General features: G+C 34.4%; 1 long non-coding RNA gene across 1 annotated transcript; it reads left to right on the top strand.

The window, feature by feature from the left end:
• The first annotated feature begins 16,438 nt into the window (after positions 1-16,438).
• Positions 16,439-21,247, top strand: LOC131942862 (uncharacterized). Its single transcript, XR_009386818.1, has 4 exons — positions 16,439-16,501; positions 16,694-16,911; positions 20,002-20,125; positions 21,129-21,247. It is a non-coding gene; the product is annotated as an uncharacterized LOC131942862 (long non-coding RNA).
• Positions 21,248-21,253: the final 6 nt, after the last annotated feature.

Raw genomic sequence — 21,253 nt, 5'->3', positions numbered from 1 at the left:
TAGGCCATATATTACACAATAAATTTGAATATTATAGTAGGCCCTATATTACCAAATAAATTTGAATACAGTAGGCCCTATATTACCAAATAAATTTGAATACAGTAGGCCCTATAATGACCAAATAAATTTGAATATAGTAGGCCCTATATTACCAAGTAAATTTGAATATAGTAGGCCCTATATTACCAATTAAATTTGAAAATAGTAGGCCCTATATTACCAAGTAAATTTGAATATAGTAGGCCCTATATTACCAAATAAATTTGAATATAGTAGGCCCTATATTACCAAATAGACATTCTTATTAAATTTGAATTCCATATTTTAACAATTAACACAATTCTAAGCATAACAAACAGTAATTTGTTTATATTAAAAAAACATTTTTTGGAAAATGAGTAGCTGTTGGAAAAATAAATATTTTTATTCATTAAAACTTTGAAAGGCGGTGTTGTCTGTGGTGTTTTTACATTCTTTTAGTTACTGTGTTAAGCACTTTGTAATGCCGACGTGTGGACTTGGTAATATCACATTTATGTTTAGCTGACATGGCGTCTCGCAACATTGAACAAGGGCGCGTTGGTTTAGCTTAGAGAGCCTATGTTGAGTGGTGATCACTTCACAAAGAATAAGGCAAGGTCTAGGTGACGAATTTAAGAACTAAAGGTAGTCGCTGATGTTTGATTTTCATTTAAAACACCTTGTTTTAAGGGGATATGCTCAGTTTATTTCTATTTTAATAAATTAAATAGGTAAAGACTTTTGAAAGTAAGTATCAAACAGCAAAAAAGGTTTGAAAACAATTTTGGTTGTCATGGAAACCCAAAAAACCTCCGCCATTTTGAATTTATTGGTACTTTTAAAAACACTAAGGCTTTTTTATGCACCTAATGTAAACGAATTAAAACGGCTTATATTTTAGTATATATTATAGTGTCATGTCACGCGGGACGTACTAACAATTTGGCGGCCATATATATATATATATATATATATATATATATATATATATATATATATATATATATATATATATATATATATATATATATATATATGGGTGTGTGTGTGTGTGTGTATGTGTGCGGGAGAAATTCCAGACAATATTTAATAATTACGGTGTATGATTTGTGTTCCCTTAAAACTTAACTCGACACCAATTAAATTCACCTTACGATGCGTTATCCTTAAAAAAAAAATTAGTATTCTCAGAAAAAAAATAAACATCATTTGAGTTTAGAAGGTAGAAGGAAGTTTGTAGTTTAGACCAGTCTTTATATGCTCTATTTTTGGAACAGTCTCTGTTATGATATGGTACAAAGTTGGATTATACGTTTGTTAGAATTGAGTCATATACGTGATACACAACGGCAAATTATCAGAAATAATTATGATTTATTGTACATATTTGAATACAAAATAGGCATATTGTTGACTGGTTCATTGTATAATGAAACAAGCTTGAGACAACAAATTGGAAATTAACGGCGGTATAATGATAGTTGCACCGCCCATGACTTTCTGATTATGTGTAGTTGCGTGATTGTTGTATGTGTGTGCGATTGAATCTGCACGTGAATCAGTTGAGTCAGGTATGGATATTTTATTGGCCAGAAATATGTTTACATCTGTATTTAATCAAACATGGATTAGAGAGGAAACTCATGTTGTTGTAAGTAAAGCTCAGTCTCTATAGACTAGAAATCCTAGTGCTTTAATTACACAGGAATGCAAGGTCATTTCATTTATATCACAAACTGGATTCAAACGGAAAACCTTAACACAACATTCTTTCTACCAATAAACTTGGTTATATTTAATGCTCACTTGCTCATTAGCAATGTAGTCATAAGCCAAGCAGAGCTAAGTTATGAAAAATATTGAAATGTAATAATAACACTGCATTGGAATTTATTAATTAATGTTTTATTTTAACAAATGGGCGTTTTACCGTTATTATGCATCTGACAAAACAAATATTATTTTCAAAGATTTACAAGCAACACTAATTATTACACAACTCATAAATTCTTTGTTTAATACTTCTCTGAATTATGAGATAGTTTGGTCTTAATTTACGTGATAACCTGGATAAAGCAGTATTTTATTACAGAACTTGTTAGAATAGCTATAGCGGCCGTCCACTTGGTTACTTAATAGAATAGCTATAGCGGCCGTCCACTTGGTTACTTAATAGAATAGCTATAGCGGCCGTCCACTTGGTTACTTAATAGAATAGCTATAGCGGCCGTCCACTTGGTTACTTAATAGAATAGCTATAGCGGCCGTCTACTTGGTCACTTAATAGAATAGCTATAGCGGCCGTCTACTTGGTCACTTAATAGAATAGCTATAGCGGCCGTCCACTAATCCTACAGTGAACCTAGTTGTAAAGACCGTCCATTACGGCACGTTTTAAAATAGATATATCGGCCGTCTACTACGTCTCCGTTAAAACTAACGACGACCATCTACTACGTCACCAGTGAACCTGGCTATTTTGGCCGTCTATTACGTCACATTATAACCTACATAAAATGGCCGTCCACTTCGTCATTTGCAAATTACAGTTAATAAATCTTCGGTGTAGCAAGTAATATAAGATATAACATTGAATACAACATTCTACAATTAATCCACACATTTAATTAAACTACTGAGTCATTAATTAAAATTCCACAGCGAGAAAATTGAACAAGTGTTGCAAAGGTCTAGCCGGTCGATAAATGATACGTGTCGTACTAACATTGATATCTTTTTAATGTAAGATTGACATACTTAGGCGGATCCAGATGATAAGTACGTGGGTGGCTTAGCGAATACCCGTCCCCAGGGGCTCGCCCGTTTTGACCCATACATACAGACAAGCAAGTTAAATAAAAGCTTGTAAAAATAAACAACTATTAAAACAAAACAAAACCGCATTGTTCGAAAGTTGTGCTAGACTGAGACAGAAATAAAACTTAGGAGGTGAAGAATTCCAGCAGTTTCCAAATGTATTCAGAGTTTTAAAATCAATAAAAAGAAGTAAATGTTATACTACTTGACTGATCTCTATTTTCGCATCAATACGTAATTTGAAGGTGTTTTGAAAAAATAATTGAGTTTATTTTTTATTTAAATCAACGAAATGCAACACTTGAGAAATCGTAGGTGAATTCAAATTAAAACAACACGAGCCGACCCGCGGCGTATCATACGTCGCTATTTAGTTGTTTTTTCTACTTTTCAGTAATTCATAATTTGTGAATTCGACAGTACCAATGCTGCCACTGAAAATATTTGCTTTACAACACTAAACCCCCTTCCCCCCCCCCCCCCCGTGAAAGCAGCCTCCTCTTAGTTACCTCCTCTAAGTTTAAAATCGTTTCAAACTAAATTATCTGCCCCTAACAGCCGTCACCAAACCCAGCTCTACGATTGTAAAATGTAAACAGCGTGAACCACAGCTCACCAGACCATGTGAGGGGGGTGGAGGGTGGTAGCGACAGAGAGAACGAGAGGGGATTGCAAGGCGCGTTTGCAGCTTGTTTTCTAACGGCTCACACAAGAGAATTATATATATAGATAATGCAACTCATGGTATAATTTTTCTTTCATAAATAGAAAACAATGGTTTTTACACATTTTAAAATGCAAATAATATTTATTTAGAATGTCTATTTGGTAGGATATAATGTACAATATTTTGTTTTGTTTTTACACTTAGAATTATGTTACTTGTCAAAATGTACAAATCAGATTTATCAAAAAACTATCCATCGGTAACCGTTACAGATCAATTATAGGCCTATATATTTTTAATTTTATAGTTGTTTGAGAAAATAATCTATAAAATAGTTTTTTGTTGAAAACGCAATGTGCTTTACTAGACGTAGAACGACATATATGACACAAAAAAATAATAACTAAAAAGTTAAAAAGCCGGCACATATAACATAACATAGGCTACGTATATCTATTAGAAAAACCAAATTACATACACTATTAGTCAACACAACATCATATTAAATGCACACACTTATTAAGAGACGTAAATAATTCCGTTAAAAACACGGCTGTTCAATGTTGTTTTATGTTGTCTTTTATAGAATTTATTTTTTTTAGCCTGGCCAATGAAATTTTATAAATTGCACTAGCCATTGGTACCCGTTTCACGTGAATCATAGGCCTATATATTTTAAAATGTACTTGTTTGTGAAAAATAATGTATGAAATAGTTATTGGTCAAAACGCAATGTGCTTTACTACACGCTGAACGATATTAGTGACAAAGCTAAGAAATAACTGATTAGCTAAAAAACAAAACACAGGCACACACTGATTAAGTGACTTATATGATTCCGTTAAAAATCTGGCTATTCAATGTTCATTATGTTGTTTTTAAGTAATTTGTATTAGTTTGACCGATAAAATTGTATATATTTCATAGCATACGTCTTGATGAGTAGATCTAAAGATCTAGATATAAATCAAATTTGAATGAAGTAGTTCCTTTCTTTATTGTCTAAAATAAAAAGATTCACATATAAAACAAAAAAATTGTATGATTTGGTGTGTCTCGATCCCGCACCACCTGCGTGGTATTAAGTACACTATCGTGTCAGCTGTTTAGGTACCTTATAAAACTTAATTTATCCCAAATTAGCCAATTCCATAGCTAAACAAACAAAGATTTCTATAAAATAATTAAGGCCTGAAATAGTTTAATTTTGGAATAGATTCTAGAGTAGATAGAGTCTAAATCTAGATCTAGATCTAGGTCTTAGCGTCTAAGTCTAGTCTAGTTTTGTCCGTAGATTATCTAGTCTAGATCTAGAATCTCTAATATTGTGTGTCATTAACGAAATAATTTTTTAAATTTTTATTTTGTCCTACAATTAATGACGCCATTAGTGAAATGTACATCCGGTGTTCGTGTGAAGCCATTAGTGAAATGTACATCCGGTGTTCGTGTGACGCCATTAATGAAATGTACATCCGGTGTTCGCGTGACGCCATTAATGAAATGTACATCCGGTGTTCGTGTGAAGCCATTAGTGAAATGTACATCCGGTGTTCGTGTGAAGCCATTAGTGAAATGTACATCCGGTGTTCGTGTGACGCCATTAATGAAATGTACATCCGGTGTTCGTGTGAAGCCATTAGTGAAATGTACATCCGGTGTTCGTGTGAAGCCATTAGTGAAATGTACATCCGGTGTTCGTGTGACGCCACAACTTCAAACACGTTACCGGTTCATAATTAAAAATGTGTTTCTACTTTCGAATATGACTTTGTATTTATTTTCCTTTTTTAAAAATATAAAGTTCAGGTTATAAATTTAATAAATCCAACATATTATTGTCCACACAAGTCTGTATCACCATCTATCGCTGAAGATACTGATCTCACAGCATAGCAAAATAAGTTGCGAACAGGGAGAGAGAGAGAGAAAGAGAGAGAGAAGTACGCACATAGGTTTTATAAATCATTATTAGGATGTCTAATTGATATTATATAATTGTCACAGGTTTTTGCTCCTACCTATTTCATAGCACACACACAAAACAAAAATCAAGCCTTGTTGTTGTAATTTCCATAATTTTATTGGTTCATGAAAGCATCGTCTTCACTCCAAGACTTCGCCATGTTCTCTCGCGCCTATATCTCTCCCTTCTCTTCCTTTTGCGCATGCGCACACCCACACTATATTTTAAATTTATCTCACCTTTTTCTGACACATACTAGCTACATACATTCATATACATTTAACTGTTACAATAATATTAACATTTGTTTTCGGGAACGTGTCTTCCGAGCATTTCTCCCATTTGGGCAAGTGTCCATTGTAGCATTTCTCCCATTTGGGCAAGTGTCCATTGTAGCATTTCTCCCATTTGGGCAAGTATCCATTCTAGCATTTCTCCCATGTGGGCAAGTGTCAATTCTAGCATTTCTCCCATTTGGGCAAGTGTAATTCTAGCATTTCTCCCATTTGGACAAGTGTCCATTCTAGCATTTCTCCCATTTGGGCAAGTGTCCATTCTAGCATTTCTCCCATTTGGGCAAGTGTCCATTCTAGCAATAGTCGCAATCTGGCAAGAACCTTTCGGGAAAACGTCCGGCTTCCATTAAAAAAGATTTAGTCTGTACGTCAATAAAATATCAATTACATTTATATGACTTTCTACTGTTTCATAATATTGATTTATTCAGTTACGTTTTATTTATTTAAATCAGTTTTATAGATTTTGACATATCAAAACCTGGAAAAGGATGCCCACTGGATTATCTTAAGATATATAACGGTACTTCAACAACAGATCCACTTGTTGAAAATCTTTGTGGTAGTAAAATGCCTTATCAAATCACCTCTACAACCAACATGTTTTTGGTTCTCAAGACTTTTTACTCCTCACGGGGATTTAAATTAGTCTACACTTATGGTAAGTATTCCCGAAATATTTAAGAAAGATTGTAATATATTAAATAGATTTTGTACAAATATTATTTTATTAGTTAAATGAAAATGAAATATACATGTTAAAAGAACCTAGAGTCACCATTTCGTTTTTAAAGCACATTACCACTGGATTAATCACCACACCAATGTAAACACAGCCCTTGTCCGCCATGTTGTTTTGATGTGTAGTTTTATGTTTATCTTCTACAGTTTTTAACTTCAAGTCATTGGCTAACTTTTTTCGTGTTCATTTCCGACGGTTTATTTTATTAACTTAAAGCCATTGGTTCAGTAAAATGAGTTTTTACTACATTTTTTCAACATGGGTCTATATCAATGGAGGATTCAAATAGTTGCTCAGTTAAATTGTTTTATTTTAAAGAAAAGATAATTTGGTGTAACATAGGAGATGGCTTGGTCGGACTTGATTTGCCAAGTTTGCTGACTCTAGAGTTCAGACCGCCAAGATGTTGACGTCTGTAGGCTGGGGACACACAAGTAGAAAACTGTGACAATCGTGGTTTATCTCCTGTGGCCTTTAAGTCAATATTGTTATAGCATGCTGAATTCAACGGGCAATAAGGCGCATGACACGTTGACACGTAATACTTGTATTGGGTAAACGCTCCAATATTAAAAGTGATATAGGAAGAAGACACAACTATAACATATTAAAATTGTTCAGTTATAGAAAATATGGTTTCTTTTTTTCGGTTGTAAAGTAACAATAACTTCAAATTATAATTACTGGTTTGTCATATTGAGAAAAGTCCCCTTTCATACCAGACAGTCAATGAGGCTGGTGAAGTAGAGTCCATCTGTTTCTGTGACCTCGGCATATGGATTGATTTCCAGCATTTCTACTGGAACAAATGATTATGTTTTCCTAGACACAGTCGAACGTATCAGACTCCGAAAACCACATGACTAATATATGTATCGTCCTTGTCTGTATAGACATAACGTAACACTTTTAACTGCATACATGTCTCTGTCAGCTACGTACGTAATTAGATAATCAATTACATAAGTAGCTGATTACACCTTAAAAATAATTACAATTCATTTTTCCCAGCGAACTACGTTGCTCCTACTGCAAATGATGAAACGGGTGTTATAAAAAGTGAAAACTATCCGCTGAACTATCCGGCGTGGGGAAAAGATTTCTATTACACCATACATGCTAAACCTGGAAAGGATACAACCATCACGTTAGTTTCTATTTGTAGAACACAATTTCTGATCTGATTATGTGAAAACATTAACTTCGAGTTACATTTTTCCAACACACTGCAAGAAATTGTGCATTCATTTTGGGAGCTCAGAATAATTCAGTGTATGTTACGTGTTTTAATTTCGTTTTCAGTAGTAACATGTTTCATTTTTTTTATAATTTGAATCGCATAAATATCCAGAGATTCGTAGGCCTGTATATAAAGAGTATAGAAAACCTTTAAAAATTTAATGTAGTTATAATACTTTGTTACGAATACATAAAATGTTTCAATCTGTCAACCACACAATAAAATAGAAATGGTTGAAACAAAGAATTGGTTTAATGCTCGACACCTGGCTTTCCTGTCAGTAAATCGTAAAAAAAGTGATTAACATCTACTGATTAAAACTAATTACCATTTAAACTAATATGTTGATCGTATACTGATTAAAATTGGTAGCTGTACTTTTAGTGGCGTGAAATCTTTAAAAAATTGTGTTATCAATGAAACTCGGTAAAAGGCAGTTTTTAAATAATACGTACTTTTCGTTGCCGATGGGATTCTCAGTACAGCGCGATTGTCTCAGCTACTTCACTCTCTTGTATACAGCTGCTTGCAGATTGGTGTAGACAAGATTCAGTACATTCTCCGTCATTGTATACAGCTGCTCCCAGACTAATGTAGACACGATTCAGCAGATTCTCAATCAAATTCTGTTTAAAGTTACTTATATTTATTACTCTGATGACTATAACCATAATATATACTAGTTTATTATATCATTGTCTTAACCGAGAGTATCTCAATAATCAGTTTACACAGATTCGTTTAGGCCGTGTCTCCATAACCTTCCTGTTATCTCACAAGAGATCTATTTACAAGAACAAAGTAAAACATCAACTACCAATTTTAACACCTTAATTCTTCTCTGTGATTTTTTGACATTTGTGACACTATACATACCATGCACTGAGATTGTTTGCTTTTTTCCATCCAGCTTTCTGGAGTTTGAAATAATAATACCTAATCACCATAACCAATGCAACAAGGACTATTACAAACTGTACAACGGGACGACAACATATCACCCCCTGCTGATGGTAGCATGTGGCACCAATACGCCTTATACATTCAGTTCTAGCTCCAACCTGTATCTGCATTTCCATATTTATGGAAATTCAAATGCAAAGGGATATAAATTATTCTACAATTTTGGTTAGTAGGCCTATACTTGAGTATTCAAACGTAAAAAAATGCTACTTTGCACTTGGTTATTACTCGAAATTTATAATGCAATTGAATTGTTTGTTTGTCTTTTATGAATTACTACACCTATCATCCGAGCGCCATAAAACTTTGGGAAGTTGTTTAGAATACTCCTGGGGAGGTATCTGCGAATAATTTTTTTCAAAATTCTTCTCTATATTTACAAAAGACGATTTCGGTTTGATAACGTTCATCCAATCACCATGAGCATTTGGGAAGTAGATGAAAATACACCATGGGAGATTTCTGTGAAATCAAACGCACTGTTGGCACCCCGGCAGGGTGCGATTTGGCGCCGCTGATATCCTGTAAGCGCTATGGTGCTAGACTTTCTTCTCGCCCCGGAGACGGCAAACTAGTACCAACTAAATATAGCGTTTTGGTTACACGCATTTCCAGCAAATTATAGTTAGGCATACGTCTTAGTAATTTCTTCTGAACACAATATGTCGGCACTAATTTGTCGGCACCTGTTCATAGGTTAGCTGGAATAAGAAAGGGTAGTTTGGTTAAAAGACAGTAGGCCTGCATTAGTCATGATAGTTTGTTCTAAACAGATGTATATAATTAATATAATGTATTAAGTTTCTTGATTTCCATTACCATAGCATCGAAGAGATCTACGAGCAATGGCCGTACTAATGGCACATCACAAAATGGCACATCACACGCTACTAATGGCACATCACACCCGACTAATGGCACATCACACCCGACAAATGGCACATCACACCCTACTAATGGCACATCACACCCTACTAATGCCACTTCACACAATGGCACATCACATCCTACTTATGGTACATCACACCCTACTAATGGCACATCACATCCTACTAATGGCACATCACACGATGGCACATCACACCCCACTAATTGCACACCCCACTAATTGCACATCACACAATGGCACATCGCACCCTACTAATGGCACATCACAACCCGTGTAGTATATCAAAAGTTTAAAATTATTTCTTTCCAAGTCAAATATTATGTATGTTCCAGTGTTTTTAAATGTTACCTGCTCCAATATTGTATATTTTGTTGCAGCAAATAGTGTACCCCGCGCTTGGGATGATTACACGGGTGAAATATTGAGTCCAAACTATCCATTAAATTACCGCCATAACCGTAATCACAATTGGAACATACATTCTAGAACTAACAAGATTACGACAATCACGTAAGTATGTAAGGTTGTCTGAAGATTTGATGAATTTGTTCACACCCGTTGAATGCGAAAAACATAATAACCATGACGGAATAATTTGTGAAATATGGATACCCATGTTTGGTAGGTCTGAAAAATTTAAAGTGCATTATATTAATTTTCGAGTGCTCTAAAGTGTTTTTTAATTGGTATTATAGTTGTATAGTTTAATATTTCATGATTATTTTGTACGTTTGAACATTGGTATATATAAATAAACTTTATAGTCTGACCATCACATAATGATGCTGATGGAAATGATGTTGCTTAGAACGATCGGCTTACACTAAATTTTAAATCTAATTGCCGTTTATCTCTAGTCAACCGTGCACAAAAAAACGGTCGTACATTAGTGTTACAGTTTAATAGAATATAGACATAAACATGAGTTACTTAATTATTAGAATTCTACTTTTGTCTATAAGATTCTATAAGTTGATTAGTAGTGTTGTAACTTTTAAATGAATGTTAACGTCACAAGCTTAGAAGAAATCAATAGAAATTGTGAGACAATCGATCTCTGTGTGTATTGATGTTACAACTAGTAGAGATTGATTCAAATAGGTAGACCTACGTATAGGGAAACTTTGATAATTCACGGCATGAAAAGAAATAGACATCAGGAAAGATAAACTTAGCCTACATATAAAAAGAATCCATATTAAAAAGTAAAGTGTAGCTCGTTTCGTTTGTGATTATTCTATGATAGTGAGGAAAGTTGAAGCTTTCAAGAACGGAGCCTCCGCAAATCGTCTGGTCCAATACCATCCTAAAGAAAGAGTTTAAGTTAGTAACTGTCCTCAGTGGTATTTAGGATGGAACGATCAACATCGCTCATTCAGGTACTCAGAACCAGAGCAGGTTGCTTTTATATGGAAACAGCAAATAAAGGGATAACAAGGGCGGCCGAAAGAAATAAGGAGAAGATCTACGGAGAAGATCATTGGAGAAGATCAACGGAGCAAGAGTTGAAGTAGAGGCATATTGTCCGACAGGGCAGTTGTTATATGTGTAACAACGCGTATTTGTGGATGGGACGATACGGTGTTATTGTAAGTTCTTCAGTGAATACGAACGACAGTTCTTCCAACTTACAAAATGTATTCGCATAAATAAAATAAATCTATAGGAATTAATAATGACAATCCATAGTGAAATAACAGCAATCAAAATATAATGCAGAGACAGAGTGACGTGGTGACAGCTTACAACATTCATCTTTATGGGCACCTTAGTCCACTTTGCGCTCCCCTTTTATACCCTACATTCTCTCCCCTAACATCAATGAGCGATCTCACAAAAAGCATGGAAAAACATGACTAGTCGCCCACACAGTCCTTCCGTTGGCCAGGTACTCTATTTTCATACAACTCCATGTTAAGTACAATATAATAAATCATACCCAAGAATACAGTCTGTTACAATATGTATAGCTTGGACCAAGCGGCGCTAAAATATTAATGGATAATGTGCGACATTAGATGTTGTCAGATATGGAGATAACTGCCCTCCAAGATCGACCAGTTTTAGTAACGCGGATAATTCCCGCTTATAGAGTCAACAATTTTACTTGATCTCATTAAGTTAATATCAAGCACATTTATTGGGTTTTTTAAACTTCCCTTTTAATTAGACACTTTATTGGCATTATTTAATTTATACAGGTCTCGTCATTATAATGTCATTAAAAACTATATATAAAAACTATCATTTTTTAAATAAATTTTATTGTATAACTACGTTAAAAATTTACCAAAAAATTCTAAACTACAGGCAACACTATTTTTCTGCAAAAAAAAAAAAAAAGAAATCACATTTGCAGTCAAGCACACAAACATTTTTGTTCATATTTCTTTTGTTTCCTGATAGTCTTAATTATAAATCTGTCCGGTAACTCGTGTTAAATGCATCATTTACCTAAGTTTAATTTTCTTTCATTAGCTTTTTAGATTTCGATGTACAATCAAGCAGTGGAGAGAGATTTGAAAAAGGGTGCAGTTTTGATTACGTCAAAATATTTAACGGAACGTCAAGGACAAATCCAATTCTTCATCTCCTCTGTGGTCGTAGAATCCCCTACCCAATAAGATCTTTACACAATCTGCACTTGTTCTTCCATAGTGACCGTATGTTAGCAGGCCGAGGGTTTAAATTGGTTTATTCATACGGTAAGTAGAACTTGATCAAAATCAAAACAGTAAATGAGTGTTATATATATATATATATATATATATATATATATATATATATATATATATATATATATATATATATAATTATGTAGTTTATATGTGTGTGTATATAGGTCTATATATGTTGTCAGCTCTACATAATATATAAAAGAAGATTGATAACCTATTTTCTTATTACGCGATTTTTCTTTCAATAATTGATTAATTCCTTTTTTAATCTTTATTTTGTCTGCTAGAGGATACTTCTTCTTCTGCTACAGTCGATAACAGAGGCAGTGAAATACAAAGCCCAAACTTTCCCCAGAGTTACCCAATTGGACGTACATCGTGGGACATACCTTCTATACCAAACAAACTTACAACTATCTCGTGAGATTCTTATATATATATATATATATATATATATATATATATATATATATATATATATATATATATATATATATATAGGCCCTATATATATATATATATTAGCCGTTATTGTTGCTTCAGCCATTTATAGACATGTTGAAAAGTAAATGTTAACACACATACGTTTGTTCGTTTACAAAATATTATAGGAAAAATTTAAAGATCGTTTCATAGTGCTACGCTCAAAACATCACCAGTGCGTGATTCTCAAAATTAAGCTGTAAATCACCTGCCATCTCTCAATATTACATTTTGTTACACCAACCTAGAAATAAACCTCCTTAAAAAATATTATTTCTATCATAGTCAAACCATTACACAAAAACTGCAAAAAAAAAAACAATTGAAAAAAAATAAAGGAAACAGTAACAGTTACAGACCATTGTACACAAACAGCATACTCTGTATCTAATACAAAAATAATAGCGACCAGTACGTATTAAATTTGAACCAAAAGTGAACCAAATAAGCTTGCACCTTCGACAAACTACCCAATGATGCAGTGATTCTAATAACGTTTGGTGGTACCAAACCCCACCAGTTTCATATGAATTCACCGAAAGCTTCTTAATAGTTCTATCGTCCGTACTGTCAAAATCTAACTGAATCATAATTAGGTGACGGGTGTGTGTCTTGACCTCCGCCCAACCCTTGAGATTGACTCACTGAACCTTTGAGATTCGGTGTAACCCAGGTTAAGATTTTCTTCTTTTTATTCGTTTCGGGTTCCCGATGAGAATATGCTTGTACAACACTTCGTCAACTCACTTGATGTTTTATAAAGTTCGAACCCAAAAATCCAGCCTCCCCTATCTCTATTCCAAACGATTTCCTTCATGAACTTTTTAGTCTCTCCCTTATCCTGTTTCCTCGCGGATTTTACACTTTCTGATACTGTGCCCTAACCACCACCTCTTTGTTTCTCGTATTTCATTATCCATTGCTTCTAACCACTTAGCTCCAAACTTTGCTAATGTGGATCACTTATACTATACGACTTTATTCTAACAAACTTATAATCCAACAATGTAACATATCATAACACAGACTGACCTAAAGAAAAAAACATAAAGTTTTTTCTAAATAAATAAGCACCTGTAAAAAAATATCCTCTAAACTCAGATCAAGTTTATTTTTTATGACATTGTTAATCTTTTTTTAAATTACTTATCTTAAGGAGAGTTTAACAGGCTTCGAGTAAAGTTTTAAGTAAAGAAAATCATAAACCGTAATTTATTAAACCTTATCTGGACTGTCGCACGCAAACAGACACACACACATGCATACACACACACACACACACACACACACATATATATATATATATATATATATATATATATATATATATATATATATATATATATATATAAATGAGGGATCCCCAAATTGAATGTTCACCCAGGGTACGTGGAGGGGTCACTACACCTCTGCTATTACAATGACTTTTAAAGAAACTTACCCATTACCCTTACAGATTCCCTAACCCTTACCCATTACCCTTACAGATTCCCTAACCCTTACCCATTACCCTTACATATTCCCTAACCCTTACCCATTACCCTTACAGATTCCCTAACCCCTATCCTCACCCTCACCCACACCTTCACAATCACACTCACACTTGCTATAGCACATGCACTCGCTCTTGAACTACTAGTACTTGCACTCCTTTTACACCCTATGGCATCTATGTTGTGTGTTACCAGCTTGATTAAGTTTCATTAATATTTCTTGATTTAGGTTTTTAGATTTCGAAGTACAAGATGATTATGAAAATTGCAACTATGATACTCTGAAAATCTATGAGGGAAATTCAGAAAACGATACGCTTCTGAGAACACTTTGTACTCATAAAATCCCTAGCTCAATAAGCTCCACCAACAACTTGCATGTCGTGTTTAATGCTGTTCAAACTTCTCGAGCACGGGGATTTAGATTCATCTACACTTACGGTCAGTGCCAACACATCTAGACATAGGTCAATACAAACTCATTTAAAAAATAAAATGTTTATATTGGGGTTTAGTGAAATTGGATTTTTCTTTGCCAAAAATCTAAATTGTGGCGACGTTAAAAAAATAAAAAGTAAAAAAAAACAACACCTTTACTCATATCGAAAGCATAATGCACACGATTGTTTAATTTTTTTTTAATAATGTCACTTTAATTATAAGCGTCGTAAATGAAGTTGAAAACTGAGTCGTTAAAAGATTTTGTTGAACTCGCTTCCTCGTGCTTAGTCCTTTTGTCGTCCGAGACTGTGACGTGCGAGAAAAATTTTGATCACTGCTAACAGACCAACGTTTTAAAATTTAGCACGAATGTCAAGATCAGATGACAATTCAATATCAATCCTATTGACTTCATTGGATGTTTATTTTGTTTTAAAATTAATTACATTTTCAAATATAAAGTAGCCTACTAATTTCAGCGCTAATAATACGAATATTGTTTATGTTCATTTGGCGTGGAAATGTTTTTTAGTAATTTCATTTTAATAAACATTTTATGGTATTGAAAAAGAATATGAAAAACATTTTGATAACGTTTTTATAAAAAGTTTATATTTAATTACGCATTAAATTGGAAAACTTAAATGATTATATATATATATATATATATATATATATATATATATATATATATATATATATATATATATATATATATATATATATTTATATATATATGAATGAACTACTATCTACATAACCGAAAAGAAAAGCACGGGTCGCTATATTATGTTTCAAATACCTAGACTGAAATTTAAGAAGCGATCCACGCTTTTTTTTTTTTTAAATTATATAAATATTAGTTAATTATTGTATGCGTAATTAGATGGTTAGAAGTGGTCGAAATTGTTCTAGCCGAAACAATCAATGACGACTAAAGGCAGACAAAGACAGACACACAGGGGAAGCATTAAATAAAAACTTGTAAAATATTAGCTTTCCTTTACTTTCTCGTATAAGAAGTATAGAGGAAGTATTGTAATCGTGCAAAACATCGACGTTTTACACCTCCATAAGTCGGAAAAACATTGTTTTGCAATTTTGTCTGTACGTCTGTGTGTGTGTATGTGTTTGTTTGTGTGTGTGTATGTCTGTGAACAAGATAACATGAGTACCGGTAAAATAAGTTTGGTGAAATTTTATTTATATTTAAATCAAATTTGTCGATCAGTTTTAACTTTCCGGCGATTTCCAATAACCAGAAGTGGAACTTATTCCACTTTTTGTTTTTCAAAAGCTAGTAACTTGAGTAATGTTTTACATAGATTAACGACATTTCACAAATAAGTAAAAAAAAAAACAATTTCTCTGCTTACTTTCAAATTTTGAGTGATTTCCGTTGACCGAAAGTAATACTAACACTCCATTTTCAATTTCTCAGAAAACGCCCGATTTGGTGCGATTTGGCGCCCCAAGCTATGTCATGAGCGTTATGGCACCTATGCTCGTTTTAAAAAGTGCGATAGACTATGAATACAATGGGGCGTTGTAATTTATCACTGAATTAGGCGCGTTCGCTGACTGAAGATGAAGGGTGTGAAAGTGTGTAAATATTGTTGTCGTTATAGCTTATTCACTATGTCAAAGCGTCCAATTACAGCGTTGTAATTTTATGTTGCAGCAAACATTGCCCCTAGTAACTCACATATAATACAAAGCACAAACTACCCGCTTAACTACCCATATCAATCAGCTTCTTCCTGGACTATACCATTTGTACAGCGAAAGGTTACAACTATCACGTAAGATTCTGTAAATTAGAAAGTTCTTCATTTCTATTAAATTTCTATTTTTATTCAACTTCTTCGAACTTTGAGCAAACAAAAAAAAATCTTGGTAATTTCTTTCTAAATGAAATTTTCAACATTATGAATCTTTTTATAGTTAATATAGGATTGGTTTATTGATGTAATATGTTTTATCTTTTAAATCAGCTTTTTAGATTTTCATATCGAAAAACCACGATCTTCCCAATGCGACGACAATAACTACGTTAAAATATATAACGGGACGTCATCAAGAGACAGACTTCTTCTATTTGAATGTGGCTATAACATCCCGCGTCCAGTCAGCTCGACCGTTAACCTATACATCGAATTTCGTGCCAAAGGGCTGCACGGTGCACGCGGATTTAAGTTAGCCTTCAGTTACGGTTAGTATATACAGTATTAACAATGAGTTGGTGTAAAACAAAGCTTGAAAAAAATTTGATAATCTCTAAGTGGTAAAGAAAGTTCGTAGCATTTGCAGTACACCCTATTTTAATATATGTAACATTACACCGCTTCTATCTGCCGACAGTGGCGTAGCTAGGATTTTTAGGGCACCTAGCATGAATTATCATGGGTCCCTTTCATTAGCTGTTAGGTTCAACGAAGTTAAACTTGGGCAACGGAAAAAGTGGTTGCTGCATAGAAGGGTGAAGTTTTCAGTAGTTTACATTTTGTATTTTACACGTTCTGAATGTGTATTTATACGCTACTGTATTATTATGAACTACTCATTAGCGTAAAATATATTGCGTAACAAGGCAAAGGTGCGGTCCGCATCTGGATCATCATTTATGAGTGACATCTTGACGAAATGTTGTAAAATTTACTGGCAAAACTATGTTTTATCAAGTTAAATTTAAAAAATATTAGAAATAGAGGGGTGACACTCCATTGATAATGCAAAATTGTTGGAGGGGAGGGGGAGAGGGTGGGGTGACTGACACCTTCAGTAAACACACAGGGGACAGCCGATCCTGTTATCACCAACCAAACACAATTTTTAAATGATGCTCATGATTTATTTAGATCTTTTTTCATGCTCATATTGCTCAATATATTTACGAGTTACTGACCAAAGGGAATATCTAAAATTTGTTTCATAACATCATCATAATGAGCAAAAATCATAATTAAAAAAAAACCATTATAGATATCTAATGCTTCTTCTCATGGAAGACTAAATCATTTTTATACAGAACTATTGCACCCGTCCGCGTTGCTGCGACTTAGTCGTACATATCGGGGTGGCAAAACATTGTATGAGAGTTTTATCAACAGGTTACATATTGTGTATTTTTAGACGTATGACCCAGGTTTCTAAAAAAAATAAAATTAAACGACAACGGTGTTTTATTTCTTGGATCTTTAATGCTCAGCGTTGGCTAGTCCACACTACCACTCAGACGCCCATAGCATGCTGATTGAAAACCTTATGCACGTTATGAACCCTCCTTAAGAACAGTACCATATGTAGCGGGATGCAATACCTGGTTTGGGTTATTCATCGAATGTAGAGGCCCACCCGCACCCTAGTGTAGGTTGCTGTAATGCTTCTTCAGTCTGCCTAGGGCGTCAGAAGCCAACCATGTTGCATTTTGACCATTGAATTAAGAGTAGTACCCCCTTCTCTTTAGTACGCCAAATCAACGTATCTTGTGCATTCAGGTAGCTACAGGGCAACTCGTGACACCCATTTGTTACTACTGCCAAATAACTGGAGGACTCCCCTTATTGCATTTCGTAATCAATTTTAATAGTGTATGGCGCTCATTAAAACGAGTTTAGCCGCCGAAGTGCTCATGCAGGAGCCCATGGCGCACAGAATCCCACAACCACCGAAGCGCTGGCTGATGCGCCTGTACAGTTTGACCGTTGATGCGCCTGTACAGTTTGACCGTTGATGCGCCTGTACAGTTTGACCGTTGATACGCCTGTACAGTTTGACCGTTGATTCAAGCAGTAGCCCTGCCCTGACCTGCTGTGCAGGACGCCCAAGAAACGGACCACAGGACAAACAGACAAACACAAATATTATAGTGTTGGCAGCGCCATATTTATTAAAGATAAATTAGATCAGCAAACAAAAAAGTCATGCAGGTTAAACCTAATGTAACCCTCACTCAGTGGGGATGCTTTTACCCACTTAGGTGTTGAGGTTAAGACGAGCTGACCCTGAGATTTAGGACACACTGACACCGACAGTTGTTGTCAAGTACTGGATTTATAAACTACATCGAGCCATGACGGCGATGCAGAACACAGTAGTACGACGATTACAGATGAATACCAAACGAACAGGAAAACCAAAAAGAAAACAGAGAAGACAGTAAAAAAGAACTGTAGCCCTAAACCAAATGTAAAGAAAAAGTTACATTAATGATAACACCACGTGTAGGCTACAAACATACACGGGTACAATACAATATGTTGCGGCCAGTACACAGTACAGCCAACAAGTACCAATAAGTAGTACAAAAATAAATACTTATATAAATACTCAACCTAACTAGTGTGCACATGCAGCATTAGCAGGAAAACACAAATAAGTATTCTAACAATAAACAGAAATTATATACCCACACTACCTTCATTAGGTCTACATTTTGGTACGTCACCGTGTCCACAGACAGCAGCCTTGCGTGTGACTGACACAGCTAGGCACGAAACTACCCACAGTCCTATGACATGGGGCAAAAGTTAAAATCGCTCACAAGAGCATGCAACACAACTACATCAACAGGGCAACGGCCCCACAGGGGCCGCAACTCAATGAATTAAAACTTTACTTATCCCCCCCCCCCCCCTTGGGTGGTAACCATATGTGTTACACTAACAACAACCAAAAACACTTGACGAAATATTAATTTAGCTTCATGTTAAAATCTGTCCAAAGATTGTTTTAAAAAAAGGTCAGTTGTAATCACGTTGGATGGAATTTCGGGGAGGGCAGACAGAATAGAGTTTTCAAGTCAGTTGATGTTTTAAGCGACTTCTGTAAATAAACTGCTAAAAGAAGGTGCCGTATCTGACAACAGAGGTTAATCCTCTAAATGCCTGTGATGTTATTATTACGGGTGGGCCCTGTTCAGCGCCCCGCCCCCCCCCCACCCCCACACTTAATGCCATTGCCTGTACACTACGAAAGGATTGGGGGCTTTCCAAATTATTTTTTTTTTATTTCCCACAGTAGAAAAATCGGTAGCTATTTACAATTTTAAAATTGTTCATATAAAATAAATTCTAACATTTCAATGTAAAAGTTTAAACGTTTTTAAAAATTGAACAGTGAGTTTATGTTCCTCGGGCCCTATGCCTTGCTTACTCTAGGTTTACTTTAGCTACGCCACTGCCTGCCGATTTCGTTTAGGTATTTTATTTATGAATAAAACTCTAACGGATTACATAATAAACATTTGTAATCTAACCATTCATTCTTTGGGTGTTAAAATAAATTTTAAAATATCTTTCAGCACCCCTTGACGAGACCGATTACACAGGTGAAATACTTACTCCAAACTACCCGTTGAACTACTCAAACAATTATAGACACAATTGGACAATACCTGCTCGGCCTAACAAAATAACCACATTGACGTAAGCTTCTAAATTTTAGGAAACAGACTCGGAAATTATGAGATATAAATTAAATGTGCTACTAAACATTAAAATGGAGGAATTAATACTTTGATAAAATAAATAAGATGAAAGACGCTATACTGATATTCGGTGCGTCTTGAAAAAAAAACGGGAGTGATCTCCCTTAAACTTTCTCGAATATTCTTATGTAACACTACGTGGGACGGCAACTTCGGAATGTAGACATGATTTTTAATTACTTAAACTTTTAAAAATAGAATAGAATCTCGTAGAAAAAAAAGAATTGCGCACAAGCGAACGCCAAAACAAAGTGTGCATAATAGTGCGGAATATTATTAGTACTTTATAAATTTACATGCGTTTTTTGAGAATTCGGAAAACGCGTAAATTACTAATTCCGGTCAATAGAAATTACTCAAAACTTGATAGAAGGTAGAGGATTAGATCTTTACTTACATATGAAATTTCATTTATCTATCTGAAATAGTACTCAAGTTATAGGCTTTTGAAAAATTCAAAGTAGAAAAAGTACCACTTCCAGTTATCGGAAATCACTCAAAAGTTTATATGGATCTACGATTTTGATAAAATAGTTAAATATGAAATTTCATCAGCCTAGCTATAACGGTACTCAAGTTATCATGTTTACAGACACTCAGACACACAGACACACATACACACAGACATACGGACAAGATTGCAAAAATATGTTTTTCCGACTCACTGAGGCGTAAAACATCGAGATTTGTAAAAATCTCGATTTTGTTTTGCACGATTACAAGACTTTCTCCATACTTCGTATATACGAGAAAGTAAAAAACGAGAGTAGTGATATTATTTACTTCGTGCTTTAATATGTACGAGAAATTAACGCATGAATTAGAAATGTCTAAACTTGTAACAATTTAAACTTGACGTGTATTAAAACGCTAAAATATGTTAGTATAACTTATTTTAAATGAGTGGATGTAGATATCTTAATTTTATTTTCTTCTATCAGCTTTTTAGATTTCGACATATTCACTCTTGAGGACTACATATGCGAGGGATACAATGGAAAAGATTACCTTAGGATACATAATGGGACGTCAGATACAGACCCAATCATTTTTTTTTCGTTGCGGC

This window comes from Physella acuta, unplaced genomic scaffold (genome assembly GCF_028476545.2).
Source record: "Physella acuta isolate Inbredline_101_S28 unplaced genomic scaffold, ASM2847654v3 ptg000430l, whole genome shotgun sequence".
NCBI classification, from domain to species: Eukaryota; Metazoa; Mollusca; class Gastropoda; family Physidae; genus Physella; species Physella acuta.
This window is presented reverse-complemented; position numbering and strand designations above follow the sequence as displayed.